Raw genomic sequence first — 16458 nt, 5'->3', positions numbered from 1 at the left:
CTGTGGCTCAAGTGGCTAAGGCGCCAGCCATATACACCTAAGGTGGTGGGTTCAAATCCAGCCCGGGCCCACCAAACAACAATGATGGCTGCAACAAAAAAATTGCCAGGCCCTGTGGTGGGCGCCTGTAGTCCCAGCTACTTGGAAGGCAGAGGCCGAAGACTCACTTGAGCCCAGGATTTGGAGGTTGCTGTGAGCTGTGATGCCACAGCACTCTACCCAGGGGGACAGTTTGAAGCTCTGTCTCAAAAAAAATAAATAAATAAAATTGTAAAAAAAAAAAAAAAAGAAACTCATATAATGTGGACCAATGTGTCTTTCTCTAGAAATAGTAGGAAAGTATCTAGAGACATAGATGAACTTATGTATGAAGATGACGGTCACACTGTTGTTCAAAATAGTGAAAAAAAAAAAAACAGTAAAATCTGTTTCTCTGTCGACAGATTGAACATAATGTTTGTCTCCCCTTCCTTCCCAATCCCAAGGAACTCACAAAGTAGTACAAGAAGGGACAAAGTCATAGCTGTGTTTAGGGTGGAGAGAAGAGAATAAGGGGAAATGAGGACTAGAAATTCGTAACACTTTTCAAAAGACAGAATGTAGATGGGATTATATTGGTAGAAGTACTACAATACTGTTGATGTACAAAAATGTCAGTGTATCTACAAATAATGCTCTTCAAAGGAGCCAGTTTGTAGAACGTAGAAAGAGGCTACACACACTAGCCAATGCTGCTCCTTGCTGACACCTGGAAAGGCACCAGGTTACAGATAATAGCAGCACTGTCCAACAGAAATGTAGTGGGAAGCACATTTGATCCTAAAATTCCTAGTAGTCACATTTAAAAAGTAAAATAAAGTAAATGAAATTAATTTTTTTGTTGTTGTTGTTGCAGTTTGGCTGGGGCCAGGTTTGACCCCACCACCCTCAGTATATGGGGCTGGTGCCCTACCCACTGAGCCACAGGCACCGCCTATGAAATTAATTTTAATATATTTAATATATAAAATAAAATCTTTTCAACATATAAAAATATAAAAAATGAGATATGTATTTTCTTTTCTTTTGTACTGTCTTTAAAATCTAGTGTGTGTTTTATTAATACAGCACATCTCAATTAGGTTGAGCCAGATTTCAGTGCTCAACAGACACGTGGCTACCACACTGGATAGCACAGAATTTGAGAATAAGGAGAGCAGGGGTAGGAAGGTGAGTACTTGAAGGACTGTCTGAAGAACAGCCTGACAAAACATTTTAGATATGTAAGAACTTATAAAAGTTCAATTTTTATGCACTCCTTCTGAAAACATTACCAAGGATGCTTTATAGGAAAATTAAAAAGGACTTTAAGAAAGAGGATGACATGGGATGAAAGAAGGATTTACTTAGGACTTCAACGAAATGGTAGTAGGCCTCGAAATTAGAACAGAACCTCTGAGGAATTAAAGAAAAATGTGTCAAGATTAAAGTCACTTCCCTATAACAACCAGTATGACTATGAAGCTAAACAATCTAAGTCATAAGATAAAAGTAGATGCTTCTTTTTCAATCAGGAAAAAAAAGGCAATTAGAAGCTTGAAGGCAAACAGAAAATAAAGACAAGGCACAAATACAAAGGAAAGAAAATGTGGCAACTAATGAAATAATCTATTTGAGAGATCTTAATGTTTGGAACATTCTCTATTAAATATTACAGGTTTAGTACCAGCAAATTTTATTTTCTTCTTATGGGCCAGATAGTACACCTCAGCTTTTCTGTGACTATTAACATGACTACACTATGCAAACAATATTTATTATTTTTTAATTCTTAGTATGAGTCACAGGTAAAATTTAAGATTTACTTATTTTGTGTGAATGTAAATGTTATTTATCCACAAAATATATATTAATAATATATAGAAGATAAGAAGTTCAAGACCAGCCTGAGCAAGCGAGAGATCCTATCTCTACTAAAAATAGAAAGACTGAGGCAAGAGGACTCTTGATCCCAAGAGTTTGAGGTCGCTATGAGCTATGATGATACCATGGCACTTAACCCAGGGAGACAGAGTCTCTGTCTCAAAGAAAAGAAAAGGAAGGGGGAAGGAGGAAGAGGGAAAGGGGAAGAGGGAAGTCTTCTCTACATTGTTGAAAAGCAAAAACAGACTCTTCATACCCCCTTCACTTTTTTTTAACAAAAGAAACAAAATATTCCTGCTAAGTAAGACCTAGAGACTCTTTCTTTTCTTTTTTTTCTTTTTATTTTTCTTAGAGAGAGAGTCTCACTTTATCACCCTCGGTAGAGTGCTGTGGCATCACAGTTCACAGCAACCTCCAGCTCTTGGGCTTAAGAGATTCTCTTGCCTCAGCCTCCCGAGTAGCTGGGACTACAAGGTGCCCGCCACAATGCCCGGCTATTTTTTTGTTGCTGTTTGGCTGGGACTGGGTTTGAACCCACCACCCTTGGTATATGGGGCCGGTGCCCTACTCGCTTAGCCACAGATGCCACCCTAGAGACTCTTTCAAGATGACAAAAGTCACTAGCCTTACACAGACTTTTCTTTCTTTAAAGAGGGACATTAAATATCAGATGCAGGAGACCTCTCTTACATGATTCTGTCACAGCTCCAGGAAAGTTTTAGAGAAAAGACTATTTACCTAGTGTAACCACAGCATCTAAGAGAATCCAGAAGGAGTGGTGAGAAAGAGAAAGGGAGAGAAGGGAGACTGACTCACTTTTTGTTTTCCAAAAATAAAAACTCAAACCAAACACAGTGGGAATTACCCATCCAGCTGAGTGTTCTAAGGATTAACTCTGTATGGCCAGGCACAGAGTTTATATTTCTAATGGACCAGTTATAAAATAGGGGAGGAAAACCTCAGAATATGGGTCTTTATCAAGAGAACACCAAGACAGGCATATTTATAGCTTCTGAGATAAAGACCTAGGCACGTGGCCTGAGAAGGAACCCCTGGTCCTAGTTTCCAACATCCCTGCTATGGATAATGTTGTATGGTTGGGTTTGGGGATACGGATGTCTTCAGAATGTCAGTGCCATCTCATGATTTTGTATCTTCCTCTCAGGGTAAAGATATAAAAGACATTTTTTACAAAGATTTGAACTGAATGTTGAGAACAGTACCAGTATAAGATGGTAGAAAGAATATGGGTTTTGGAATTGGGCAATCATAAGCTTAAATCTTGGCTGTACGATTTGTGCAAGTTAATCTTTCTGAGGCTAACTTTCTTCATCATTAGAGATAACTACCTATGTTAGAACACTTATTTCTTGAGAATTAAAGAAAATTCCTGATACAGACACTGAAAAGATAATTCCCACGTTAGCCCCTGCCTCATGTTATATACAAAAATTCACTTGAACGGGATTACAGACCTAAATAGAAGAGCTAAAACTAAAAACTCCTAGAATAAAACATAGGAGAAGAATCTTTGTGACCTTTAAGTAAGAAGCATAAACCAGAAAAGAAAAAGTGAAAAACTAAACTTCATCAAAATTCAAAGTTTTTGTTCCTCAAACGATACCATTAAGAAAATGAAAGGGTATGACTGACTCGGAGAAAATACAGTTGACCCTTCAACAATGTGGGGGTGAGAGGCACAGGAGAAAACCTACATATAACTTTTGACTCCCACAAACTTAACTGATATGAATATTCACTTGCAAATCTGTGGGTGGGCCAGAATTCTACGGACCAGAATTCTTCACTGATAACAAAAACAGTCAGGGAGCACCTATTTTATATGTTATATGTATTATATACTGTATTTTTACAATATAGCACACTAGAGAAAAGAAAATGTTTATCAAGAAAATCGTAAGGAAGAGAAAATATATTTAGTGTTCATTAAGTGGAAGTAGATCATAAAGGTCTTCGACCTTCTCATCTTAGCACTGAGTAGGCTGAGGATGATGAGGGTGATGAGGAGGTGGAAGGGGAGGTGCAAGAGGCAGGCACTCTCAGGGTCCCCTTTCGTCAGAGGGCAGTGCCTGTGGCTCAGTGAGTAGGATGCTGACCCCATATGTCAAGTGGGTCAAACCCAGCCCCAGCCAAACTGCAACAAAAAAATAGCTAGGCGTTGTGGCAGGCACCTGTAGTCCCAGCTACTCTGGAGGCTGAGGCAAGAGAATCACCTAAGTCCAGGAGTTGGAGGTTGCTGTGAGCTGTGACACCACAGCACTCTACCTAGGGTGACAAAAAGAAAGAAAGAAAATCTGCATGTAAGTGGATCCAGGCAGTTCAAACCCATGTTGTTCAAGGGTCAACTGTACTTATACACTATTGATGGGAAAGTAAAATAGTACAGTCAGTTTGGAAAACCAGTAACTTCTTTATAACTTTAACAGACACCTATGATATGGCCATTCCACTTCTGCCTATACACAGGAGAAATGAAAACATATGCCCACACACAGATTTGCAAGTGAATGTTCATAACAGCTTTATTTAAAATAGCTTCAAAGGCTGGGCCCAGTGGCTCATGCCTATAATCCTAACACTCCAGGAGGCTGAGGCAGGTTGACTGCTTGAGCTAAGGAGTTTGAGATCAGCCTGAGCAAGAGCAAGACCTTGTCTCTATTAAAAATAGAAAAAATAAGCTGGGCTTTGTGGCAGGCTTCTGTAGTCACAGCTACTCAGGAGGCTAAGGCAGGAAGATTGCTCATTCCAGGAGTTGGAGGTTGCTGTGAGGTATGATGTCTTCTCTACTCAGAGTGACAGAGTGAGACTGTCTCAAAAATAAATAATTAGGCTCAGTGCCCATAGCTCAGTGAGTAGGGTGCCAGCCACATACACTGAGGCTGGCAGGTTTGAGTCTGGCCCAGGCCTGCTAAACAACAATGACAACTGCAACCAAAAACAGCCAGGCGTTGTGGTAGGTGCCTGTAGTCCCAGCTACTCAGGAGGCTGAGGCAAGAGAATCACTTAAGCCCAAGAGTTTGAGGTTGCTGTGAGTTGTGATGCCATAGCACTCTATGGAGGGTGACAAAGTGAGACTCTTTCTCAAAAAAAAAATAATAAAATAAAATAGCCAGAAAAAAGAAACTACCCAAATGTCTACCAATAGTCCATACAATGGACTACTATACACTAATAAAAAGGATCCATGCAACAAGGTGGACACATCCAAAACTTGTTTTGCTAAGTCAAAGCAGCCAGGCAAACAGCCTACAGACTGCAAGATTCTATCCACATAAAATGTAAACTAATTTACTGTGACATAAAACAAATGAGTGCTTGCCTGGGGCCTGGAGCATGGGAAGGGGCAAGAGGGGATCATCTTTTGGGGACAATATCAACCTTCTACATCATCATTACAGTAGTGTTTCGTGAGGACGTTCTGCCAGATTCGCTAAATTTAAACAGATGTAGTTTACTGGGTGTAAATTATCCTTTAAACTTGATAATGAGAAAAAGTAATTCCCTTTACCACTCCTATTTCCCCTAGAATCAAGTTAGCGAGCTACTATCTCCTATCTATGATCACTGGGAAAACAGAGAGGCATATACAGTGCTGAGAAAATGAACAGTATTGCAAAAAAATTTCATTAATCAGGTGTTTGGCAATGTGCTAGGTACTTTATACATATTATCTTATTTAATTCTATCAAATTTGATGAGGTAGCACTATTATCTCTATTACAGATGAGGAAACAGGCTCAGAAGATTTAAGGAACTCATCGAAAGCCACCCAGATAGTAGATTTAGATTCAAAGATGGATCTGGAATCAGACCAGGTAAGCTTGAGTTCAAAGACAGTACTATTATTTGCTACAGTGCCTAGGGCATCCTTAGAAAGGCAAAGCCCTCAAAGCTGCCAGGATAGGAAGAGTTCTTAGAGCTTTCTTTCATCAGGACTGAGAAATCCTCCCAAGTAGGGGAGTGCTAGTGTCTTTTTAAAAAAGAACATGAGAGGGTAGGAGGTGGGACACACCTCTCCTGTGGGGCTGAGGAAAATCTCACTTGGCTTCAGCATCTGCTGGTATTTTGTTAACTCCTGGCTCCTCTGTATTTACCCACCCACTGGTTTCCCAGAGTAAAAAAGCCAAAACATCTTAGTTGAACAGACGAATGGATCACAGATGACAGAGGTTAAAAAAAAAAAAAAAAAAGAAATCAAGAAGTTCTATAATATGCTCTTTTTTTAAAAGCAAAAACAAATTGTACACTTCCTTCTTATTCTCCTTGAGTTGTCTATCTCGTGAAACATTTTGCTGTCTGTATTTTCATTCATCACAGTGGAAAAAGTTAGGCAAATGGGTCATGCTGAAAGTTTAAGTAAATCTACCCTCTTCCCATTTCAGACCAGCTGTAGTCCATCTCCCCTGAAGCCAGACCAACAGATCAAGGAGAAAATGACTTGAACTGCAGGAACTAGACCACAGAGAGAAACCCTGGGGGCTGTGCTCTGAAGGGGTGACTCAGAAGGGGGTGCAACCCTGTGGATGAGGAATACAGAGACCTGGCTGCTGGAATTAACTCTGTCTAATCATCCGAGAGACTGGCAAGTCACCTTCCCTCTTAGAGCTTCCAAAGACTGGATTGTTTTTTTCGACTTTTAACAAAGGCTCAACATTTCTAACCAAATAATAATCTCCTCCCTAAACCCTTCAGATTCTCAAGACTTCCCCCTCTTTGAGAATTGCTCTGCTGCCTGTTTATTCCTCAGCAGCCAAGCTTCACTTTCTGAAATCTGCATTATAAAAACAGACGACTTTTACTGTCTCACTATAAATTACAATACCAAATAAAAACTTCTAAAAAGTATATACAAAGGATACACTGAAATGCTGTCATAATCCTCAGTATGTGTTATGGGGAGTCAGGGACTAAATGGTCTAAAAAACTGCAGTGTTTTGGGTTGTTCCTCATTTCCATTCCTAATTTAGCCTGAACTGCAGTTTTGCTATAACTCCTTTGCTCCTCCTTCATATGCATTAAGAATTCACACAGGGACAAGTGCTTTTGTGCTCATTTAACTAAAGCCTCCTCCCCAAACTATGCTCTGCCAAATTATTTCTGGTAAGCAACTTTGGAAAATAAAAATTCCCTAGACATTCTGAACAAGGGTATGAGAGGAAGACCCACAACAGCAGGGGAACTGAAATGTTCCCCCCTTGTGTCCACTTCTGTCCTGGGAGGATGGGGGAGGGAAGTCGTGGAAGCTGTCTTTAGAGGAAGCAGACTTGCAGGACTTCAGTTACAAACAATTGGGTACTGTATCCAGCTACTGACTGAGGAGCCAACTGTCAGCTCAAAACCATGTGGAGAACAAGAGGGTCAGAGTTCCTTCTCCTAAGCCAGGAATATTTGTGTTTCACGTATCATAGACTAGTACCTATATTCTAGCCCTTGAGCTCAATGCCAGTGTTAGAAGGGGCCTTCACCTGCAGCTAGCCAGTAGCCCTCCTCCTCTCGCTTCTTTTTTTTTTAAAGAAGTGGAATCCTTTATTTTTATGCACAAGATTTTGTAGAGAATAATAATAGAGAGGTAAAAGCAGAACTGCTCTTAGGTGTAGGGCACACAAGCACAGAGCTCTGCCAGCTCAGCTGCCATCATCCCTTTCATCAGATGGCACCTCTCTGGATTCCCAGGGCCGTAAGGAACACTATTAAGTCTGCTGACTTTGCTGATTCTCAGCCTAGGATTCACAGTACTCATGAAGCTTACAGATGAAGACATAGATGACTATGCCCTTAATCTGATTCAGTAGTTTGGGGCAGGTGTGCTCAGCCTTTTTTTTTTTCCTACCTCATCTCCTCCAATGATCTCATTAACTCCCAGCACTTCATTTAACATTTCTACATGGGAGATTCTCACATTATGCAGTTTTAGACATGATCTTTCTACCTAGCAAAGCAGAGCACCTAGCTTACTGATGGGAGGGGACAAGCTGGGATCTAGGCCAGCAGACAAGGACCTGGAAGCCTGGTAGCAGAATCCAAGTGTTTGGTCCCAATTCCAAGACCCAGGACCCTAGCTCCAAGAGGACCGGTGAGAGAAAATAATGGGAATTCCTAAAGAATCAAAGTACAAGGATTTGTACTTTGGCAGAGACCTCAAGCCAATTAATTCTAAGACTAGTAGCCCAACATCTGAGGGGGACTAGTTAGGCTAGAGTACAGGGGCGTGATCATTGCTCACTGCAACCTCGAATGTCTGCACTTAGGCAATCCTCCTATCTCAGCCTCCCAAGTACCTGGGACTACAGACATGCACCCCCATGCCTGGATAATTTTTTAAAGTTTTGTAAAGATAGGATCTCACTATGTTGCCTAGCCTCTTCTTAAACCCCTAGCGTCAAACAATCCTCCTAATTGAGCCTCTTGAAATGCTGGGATTGTACATATACCATGTTTGGCCAGGAACTGGTTTTAAGACTGATTTGATGCTCACTCCTGGGAACTGCATCAGACTCCTTTTTTTTTTTTAAGAGATGGAGTCTTGCTATAGCCCAGGTTGGTCTCAAACCCCTGAGCTCAAGCTTTCTTTTCACCTTAGCCTCCCAAGTAGCTAAGATTATAGGACTATGCCACCATGCTTGACTATGAACAGGTTCTTAAATCCCCCCCTCCCCCAGTTTCTCCTGTTATGTACAGAATGGCTTTGCAGAACCTGTCATAAGGCATGAGAGGACAAAGCCCAGCAGGGCTTCACAGTTCAGCACGTCTGGGCTCTGCCTGCCTAAGCTGAAAGCATGTGACAAGCTGAAATGATACAGACCAGACGCTCCTAACAGTTTTTGGGTCACTTGCTGAGAGACTCAATAATCACTTCTCCCTTCATTCCTGCTAAAGAACTAGTATTTTGTTCAGAGAACTGGTGGAGACCCCAAGGCAGACCCTCTCCCAGTCCCAGGAGTTGAATCAAAATCAAAGATGCAAATCCCATTCCTCCTTGCCGGGACTGGTCTGGAGGTGGGCATGTGACCTAGTTGTGGCCAAAACACATAAGGGATTTTCTGGGGAGAGAAAGTGCCTGATTTTCCTGGTAACATGTTTAAGTCACTGAAAGAATCTGAAACTTCCTGCCTCTTACTTTGCTAAATGAACATAAACATCCTTGTGACTAAGTCCTTGTCAGCTCAATTTTCTAACTGTAGCTATAAGTTTTCCTGAACTGCTGACCCACTGGAGAATCAAATTAAAACAATGAGCCCTATATTCTGTAAGGTGTATTATATGGCTATGCATAATAGTGTACCTACAATTTTTGGAGGTTCACAGATTTTAGATACAGAATCTTTATTATAGACCAGCTGCTCCCAAAAATACTTTTCTGTATTTTAAAGTATTAACTCATAAATTGTTTAGGTCTAAATATATTATATATATGACATGTAAAATATATACATAAATATTAGTACTAAATTGCTGAAAACTGAACTATTCAAGAGTCAAAAAGACTTTTAACAGTACAATGGTGGTAGAAAAGGTAATAAGGGACTCGGCTCAGTGGCTCATGTTTATAATCCCAGAACTTTAGGAGGCTGAGGTGGGGGAATCACTTCAGGCCAGGAGTTGGGGTCCAGCCTGGGTAATATAACAAGACCACATCTCTAAAAGAAAAATTAAAAGATTAGCTGGGTGTGGTCCACATAGCTGTAGTCCTAGCTACTTGGGAGGCTGAGGCAGGAGGATCAGTGGAGCCTAAGAATAGGAAGCTGCAATGAGCTGTGATCACACCACTACACTGTGCCCCAGGCAACATGTATCACAAAAAAAAAAAAAAAAAAAAGGCAGTAGGATTGGTCAGCTGGACAAGGGGCTATGCCTTCTCAAATAATATCACATATAAAACCATCTATGCGAAAGACCTGGTCTGAACAGCAATACAGCTTTCAAGCAGTAATGGAAAAGGCAAGAATCGAGGACAAATACACATGGGACTTTTCTAAAGGTCAAAAAAGCAACAATAAATAACAAGCCCAGAAACGCTTTTAAGTCTGACCTTTTCCTCTGCAGAAGCCATTCGCCTTGCAGCATCTTCAATCTAATAGACTGAAGTGGGCTGAAATGGCTCTTAGGAGAGAACTGGAGCTAGTCTTTTCCTTAATGTTGCCTCTCCACCACTACTCAAGAAGCAGCAGTTGTAGCAGCAGCAGCAGCAGCAGCAGCAGCAGCAGCATTACTGGTAATTACATCATTATACCATAATGGGACACATGCGGTGTAAGGGAAACAGCCCAGCAGCTCCCCAGTTAAGGAGAGGATAAAAGAGGTCCCCCCTTCACTGTTCAATTTCTGTTAACCCTCCAGGTTCTGGCTTATTTTCAAAGGCAACCCACCTTCAGGACATTTCACAATCTTGGGACACAGACCACAGAAGTGCAGCTAAGTCGAAGATAAGAAATGAACTCAATGCATCAGTTAAGAGAAATCCTCCAATGGAACAGAATTAGGAGACTTGGGTTTAGCTCTGTTTTTACTATGAAGACTTCATGTGACCTTAGGGAAATAATATTTTCATCTTTTAGGTTTCAGTTTCCTCATCTATAAAGAACATCAAAGCTTCTGGGAAGAGGATCCCAAAATGCTCCTGTGGGCAATCTTAGATTGGTCCAAATGATCACAGGAGTTCCCCCCCATGTAGGTCTGGTATTCTATTATCTAAAAAGACTCTATGAACAGGAGAGACAGGACTGAAGTAAAATATGGAAGGCCAATTCTATTTGGTCTTTACCAGTTAATCGATGAGGATTCCTGCCACCACTCTGACCCATATATCCATCAGTGTCAGATCATCTTCATCAGTACCCACAGCAACTCTCCAAAAGACCAAGCTTAGAACTTATTAAATGATCACAGAAAGTATCCCCAAAAAGAGTGCACAGAAGTACGCAGGAATGAAAGTGAGGCTACTGAGGTTCTAGCTGTCCTAGACTCCTTACATGACCCCTGTCACTTAACTAGCCAACTCAAGACAATGCTGGCGGGGATAGTCTTTAGAAATTAGGCCCCTCGGCTCGGCACCTGTAGCTCAACCGGCTAAGGCGCCAGTCACGTACACCTAAGGTGGCGGGTTCGAATCCAGCCCAGACCCGCCAAACAACAATAATGGCTGCAACCAAAAAATAGCCGGGCATTGTGGCAGTCGCCTGTGGTCCCAGCTACTTGGGAGGTGAAGGCAGGAGACTCACCTGAGCCCAGGAGTTGGAGGTTGCTGTGAGCTGTAATGCCACAGCACTCTACCCAGGGGGACAGCTTGAGGCTCTGTCTCAAAAAAAAAACAACAAAAAAAAATTAGGCCCCTCTGCAGCTCAGACAGTTTATGATTTTCATATTTCTGTACAAGTTTCAAATGATATTACTGCATATTGGGGCACCTGAGGATAGGTGAGGGGTTAGCAAACAGCATGTTAACAATGCCAAATCCTGTAAGACAGAGGTATATTTTCTTGTGATACTTTAGGCTTTCTAATACATAAGGAAAGAAATATTACTGAAAAGAACTCAAGGAAACCATTAAAAATAAAAGTATATATTAATTATTCCATATTTCAAAATCTTCCCTTTTTAGTGCCCCAAAAGAAAGAATGTCACATGTGTCTTTACCAGTTGTCTCTGTCTGGTCCACGCCAGGTATCTGGTTTTTTGCAATATGATAGCCTAGTTACCCTGATACCTAGATACTCTGTCCGAAGAAAACAATTTAAAAAGCTAAAGAAATATTCTTAGCAATTAACTTTTAAAATCCATCACGTTGAGTTGTAAAGAAAATAAGAAATCTGCAGAGAACAAAACTCAAATGAAAGCAGGTAGGAAAAGACCCAAATCTCCACTGACAAAGAATGAGCACATAAAATGTGATTATTTTTTATATATATATAAAATATATTTTATTCAGGATATTATTCAGCCTTAGAAAGAATGGAATTCTAACACTTTACAACATAGATGAACTTTGAAGAATTATGCTAAGTGAAATGAGCCAATCATAAAAGGACAAATATTGTGTGATTCCATTTACATACTGTACCTAGTGTAGTCAAACTTAGAGAGGCAGGAGAAAAGTTCTGGAGATGAACAGTGGTGATAGTTGCACAATAATGTAAATGTGCCAGGTGTGGGGGCTCATGCCTGTAATCCTAGGACTCAGAGAGGCAAAGGCAGGTGGATTGCTTGAGCTCAGGAGTTGGAGACCAGACTGGGCTAGAGTGAGATCCCTGTCTCTACTAAAAATTGAAAAATAATAGAAAAAAATTAGCCAGGAGTTGTGATGGGCACCTATAGTCCCAGCAACATGGAGGCTGCGGCAAGAAGTTGCTTAAAGCCCACGAGTTTGAGGTTGCTGTGATCTATTATGCCAAGGCACTCTACCCAGGGTGACAGAGAGACACTCTGTCTCAAGGGAAAAAAATTACCCAAAAACTAATGTAAATGTATTTAATGATACTGAATTGTTCACTTAAAAGTGGTTAAAATGGGCTCGGTGCCTGTAGCACAGTGGTTATGGCACTAGCCACATATACTGAGAGTGGCAGGATTGAGCCTAAAGTGGTTAAGATGGTAAATGAGAACTGAAATTTTTTTAAAAATTTTTTTTTTTTTGGCCAGGGCTGGGTTTGAACCCACCACCTCTGGCATATGGGGCTGGCACCCTACTCCTTGAGCCACAGGTGCTGCCCAAGAACTGAAATCTTTTGTTTTGAGACAGAGTCTCACTTTGTCACCCTTGGTAGAGTGCCATGGCATCACAGCTCACAGCAACCTCCAACTCCTGGGCTTAAATGATTCTCTTGCCTCAGCCTCCCAAGTAGCTGGGACTACTGGAGCCTGCCACAATGCCTGGCTATTTTTAGAGACAGGGTCTTACTCTGGCTCAGGGTGGTCTCAAACCTGTGAGCAATCCACCTGCCTCAGCCTCCCAGAGCGCTAGGATTATAGGCGACAGCCACTGCACTTGGCAAGAACTAAAATCTTGAAAAGAGAGCATTAAAGCCATCTTTTGCCCTGAGGCTATGTAATAGACATGAGTGACAACTGCGATGATTATTTGGGGTGAGGGCAACAAATATGCAGGACTGAAATGACCATCAATAAATAAACAGACATACGTGGAAAAAAGCCACAATGAGAGTCAGCTAGGACAAACAGCAGAATCAGATATCAAATCCTCAAAGACTTCAGATATTAGAATTTAAGACAGAATATAAAATGCTTATAGTTGTTATGCCTTTATGCCTTTAAGATTTAAAAGAGGGGTTTGAAAAAATTAGGAAAGAATAGACAGCATAAAAAATAGCCAAGTGCATTTGAAAACAAACCAAACAGAACTTCCAGAAATAAAAATTATAATTGCAATAAAGGATTAAATTGCCAGGTTAAATAGCAATTAGATACAGCTAAATAAATAATTAGTGAACTGGAAGAGATCCAAAGACATTCCACAGAATGTCACCAAGAAATAAAGATATAAAAAAAAAAAGAGAGTTTAAGATACACAGAGAATAGTGTCTAACGCATCTTATCTTGCTACTAAAGTTCAAGAATTAAATAAAAGAAGATGGAGAAAGATATTATTCCATACCTTTGGCTGAGGATTTTTTTTAGGAATAATTGAATAATATACTAAACCTCAGACCCAGGAAGCTCAGCAAATGTCAAGTAGGGTGAACATAAGTGAAATCATATGTTGTAAAGAAAGAACACCAAAGACAAGAAAGAGAAACAAGAGATTACCTACAAAAGAATGGCAATGAGAATATCAGCTGACTCTTCAATAGCAAAAGTAAATCACAAAGATGGTCTATGTGCTAAGAAAAAATAACTTTCAATGCAGAAGGCTACAGCCAATGAAACTGAACAACAAAAGCCAAACAAAGATATTTTCTTTTTCTTTCTTTTTTTTTTTTTTGCAGTTTTTGGCCAGGGCTAGGTTTGAACCCGCCACCTCCAGCATATGGGGTTGGCACCCTACTCCTTTGAGCCACAGGCACTGCCCAAAGATATTTTCTCTTTAAACATTTTTTATTATATTAAAATATTGTAGAGGTACAAATATTTTTGGATATGTGTACAGGGTGGCCATTAACCAGCCTGAGCAAGAGCAAGACCTCATCTCTAAAAAATAGTTGGCGTTGGGATGGGAGCCTGCAGTCCCAGCAAGAGAATCACTTGAGCCTAAGAGTTTGAGGTTGCTGTGAGATATGATGCCATGGCACTTAACCCCAGGATGATTGAGTGAGATTCTGTCACCAAAAAAAAAAAAAAAAAAAAAAATTGCACAAGAACTTTATGGCCACCCTGTATTGATTTTGTTACTCTTGAGTCAGGGTTATAAGTGTGTCATTACCCGGATAGTGTGCACTGTATCTATTAGGTAGGTTTTGCCCATCCTTTCTTCTCCCCGCCTTCCAGCTTGATTTCCACTGAGTCTTGCTCCCTTCTATGCACATGTGTACTCATCAGCTAGTTCCAGTTTAACCGTGAGTGCATGTGGTGTTAGCTTTTCATTCTCTAGATGCTTCGTGTAGGATAATGGTCTCTACTTCTATTCAAATTGTTGCCAAAAGGTCTTAATTTATCCTTCTTCATGGCTGAGTAGTATTTCATGGTACACATATAACATATTTTGTTAATCCACTAATTAACTGATGGTCACTTAGGTTGATTCCACATATTTGCAACATTTGAGCTTAGGTCTTTTTGATAAAATGACTTCATTTCCTTTGGGTAAATACCCACTCGAGGAAATGCTGGATCAAATGGTAAGCCTACTTTTAGTTCTTTGAGAAACTTCCATACTGTTTTCCGTAGAGGTTGTACTAATTTTCAGTCCCACCAACAATGTATGAGTATTCCTTTTTCCCACACTGGCATCTATTGTTCTTAGACTTTTTAATAAAAGCCATTTTAACAAGGGTAAGGTGCTATCTCATTAAGGTTTTAATTAGCATTTCCCTGATAACTGGAGACACTGAGCATTTTTTCATGTTTGCTGGCTTTTGTTTAACTTCTTTTGAAAAGCTTCTATTCATATCTTTTGCCCATTTCTTCATGGGGCAGTTTGTTTTTTCCTTGCTGATTTGCTTGAGTTCTTTGTAGATTGTGATATTAGGCCTTTATCAGATGTATAGCTTGCAAATATTTTCTCCCATTTTGTAGGTTGTTTATTTGCTCTACTATTTCTTTAGCTGTACAGAAGCTTTATGATTTAATCAAGTCTCATTTATTTTTGTTGTTGCTGTGATCGCCACTGGGGTTGTCTTCATAAATGCTTTGCCTAGGCCAATATCTAGAATAGTTTTTCCAGTATTTTCTTCTAGAATTCTTATGGTTTCATGTCCTACATTTAAGTCTTTACCCATCTTGAATTAATTTTTGTAAATAGTGAGATACTCAAATGGGTAGAATGGACATTTTAACAATGTTAATTCTACTGATCCAAGAGTAGGATATGTTTTTCCATTTGTTTGTGTCATCTGTGATTTCTTTCCTCAGGGTTTCATAGTTTCTTTATAGAGATCTTCTGCCTTCTTGGTTAAGTATATTCCTAGGTATTTTATTTTCTTTGTAGCTATTGTGAATGATACTGAGTTTTTCATTTGACTCTCAGCTTGACTGCTATTGGTGAACAGCAGTATTTTTGACCTTTTTCTTTTATTATTAAATCATAGCTGTGTACATTAATGCAATCATGGGGTACAATGTGCTGGTTTTATATACAATTTGAAATATTTTCATCTAACTGGTTAACATAGCCTTCACAGCATTTTCTTAGTTATTGTGTTAAGACATTTACATTCTACATTTAGTAAATTTCGCATGTACCCTTGTAAGATGCACCATAGGTGTGGTCCCACCAATAACCCTCCCACTGCCTATCTTCCCTCCTCCTCTCCCCTTCTCTTCCCTTTCCCCACATTCCTGGGCTATAATTGGGTTATAGCTTTTATATGAAAGCTATAAATTGGTTGCATAATATGGTTTAGTACATTGGATAGTTTTTCTTCCATTCTCAAGATACTTTGCTAAGAAGAATATATTCCAGTTCTATCCATGTAAGCATGAAAGAGATAAAGTCTGCATCTTTATTTAGGGATGCATAATATTCCATGGTGTACATAAGCCACAATTTATTAATCCATTCATGGATCAGTGAACACCTGGGCTTCTTCCATGACTTAGCAATTATGAACTGGGCTGTAATAAACATTCTGGTATAAATATCTTCGTTATAATGTGGTTTTTGGTCTTCTGGATATATACCTAGTAGAGAAATTATAGGATCAAATGGCAGATTTTTGACCTGTTTTTAATCTCACAGCATACTTGAACTTGTAGTTAAACTTCCATGGCACACATAAATTATGTTAACCAAAAAAAGGTAAAGAAAAGAAGAATGTATTTACTGTGTTTTGAACTTTTTTCAAAAATAATTCTTTTTTTTTTTTTTTTTCTTTTTTTAGGACACAGCCTCCTAAGCTGGCACTCTGGGTAAAGTGCCATGCTTCA

Source organism: Otolemur garnettii, unplaced genomic scaffold (assembly GCF_000181295.1).
Source record: "Otolemur garnettii isolate 467f Iridium unplaced genomic scaffold, OtoGar3 scaffold00001, whole genome shotgun sequence".
Classification (NCBI taxonomy): domain Eukaryota; kingdom Metazoa; phylum Chordata; class Mammalia; order Primates; family Galagidae; genus Otolemur; species Otolemur garnettii.
Note: the sequence above shows the minus strand (reverse complement) of the source record.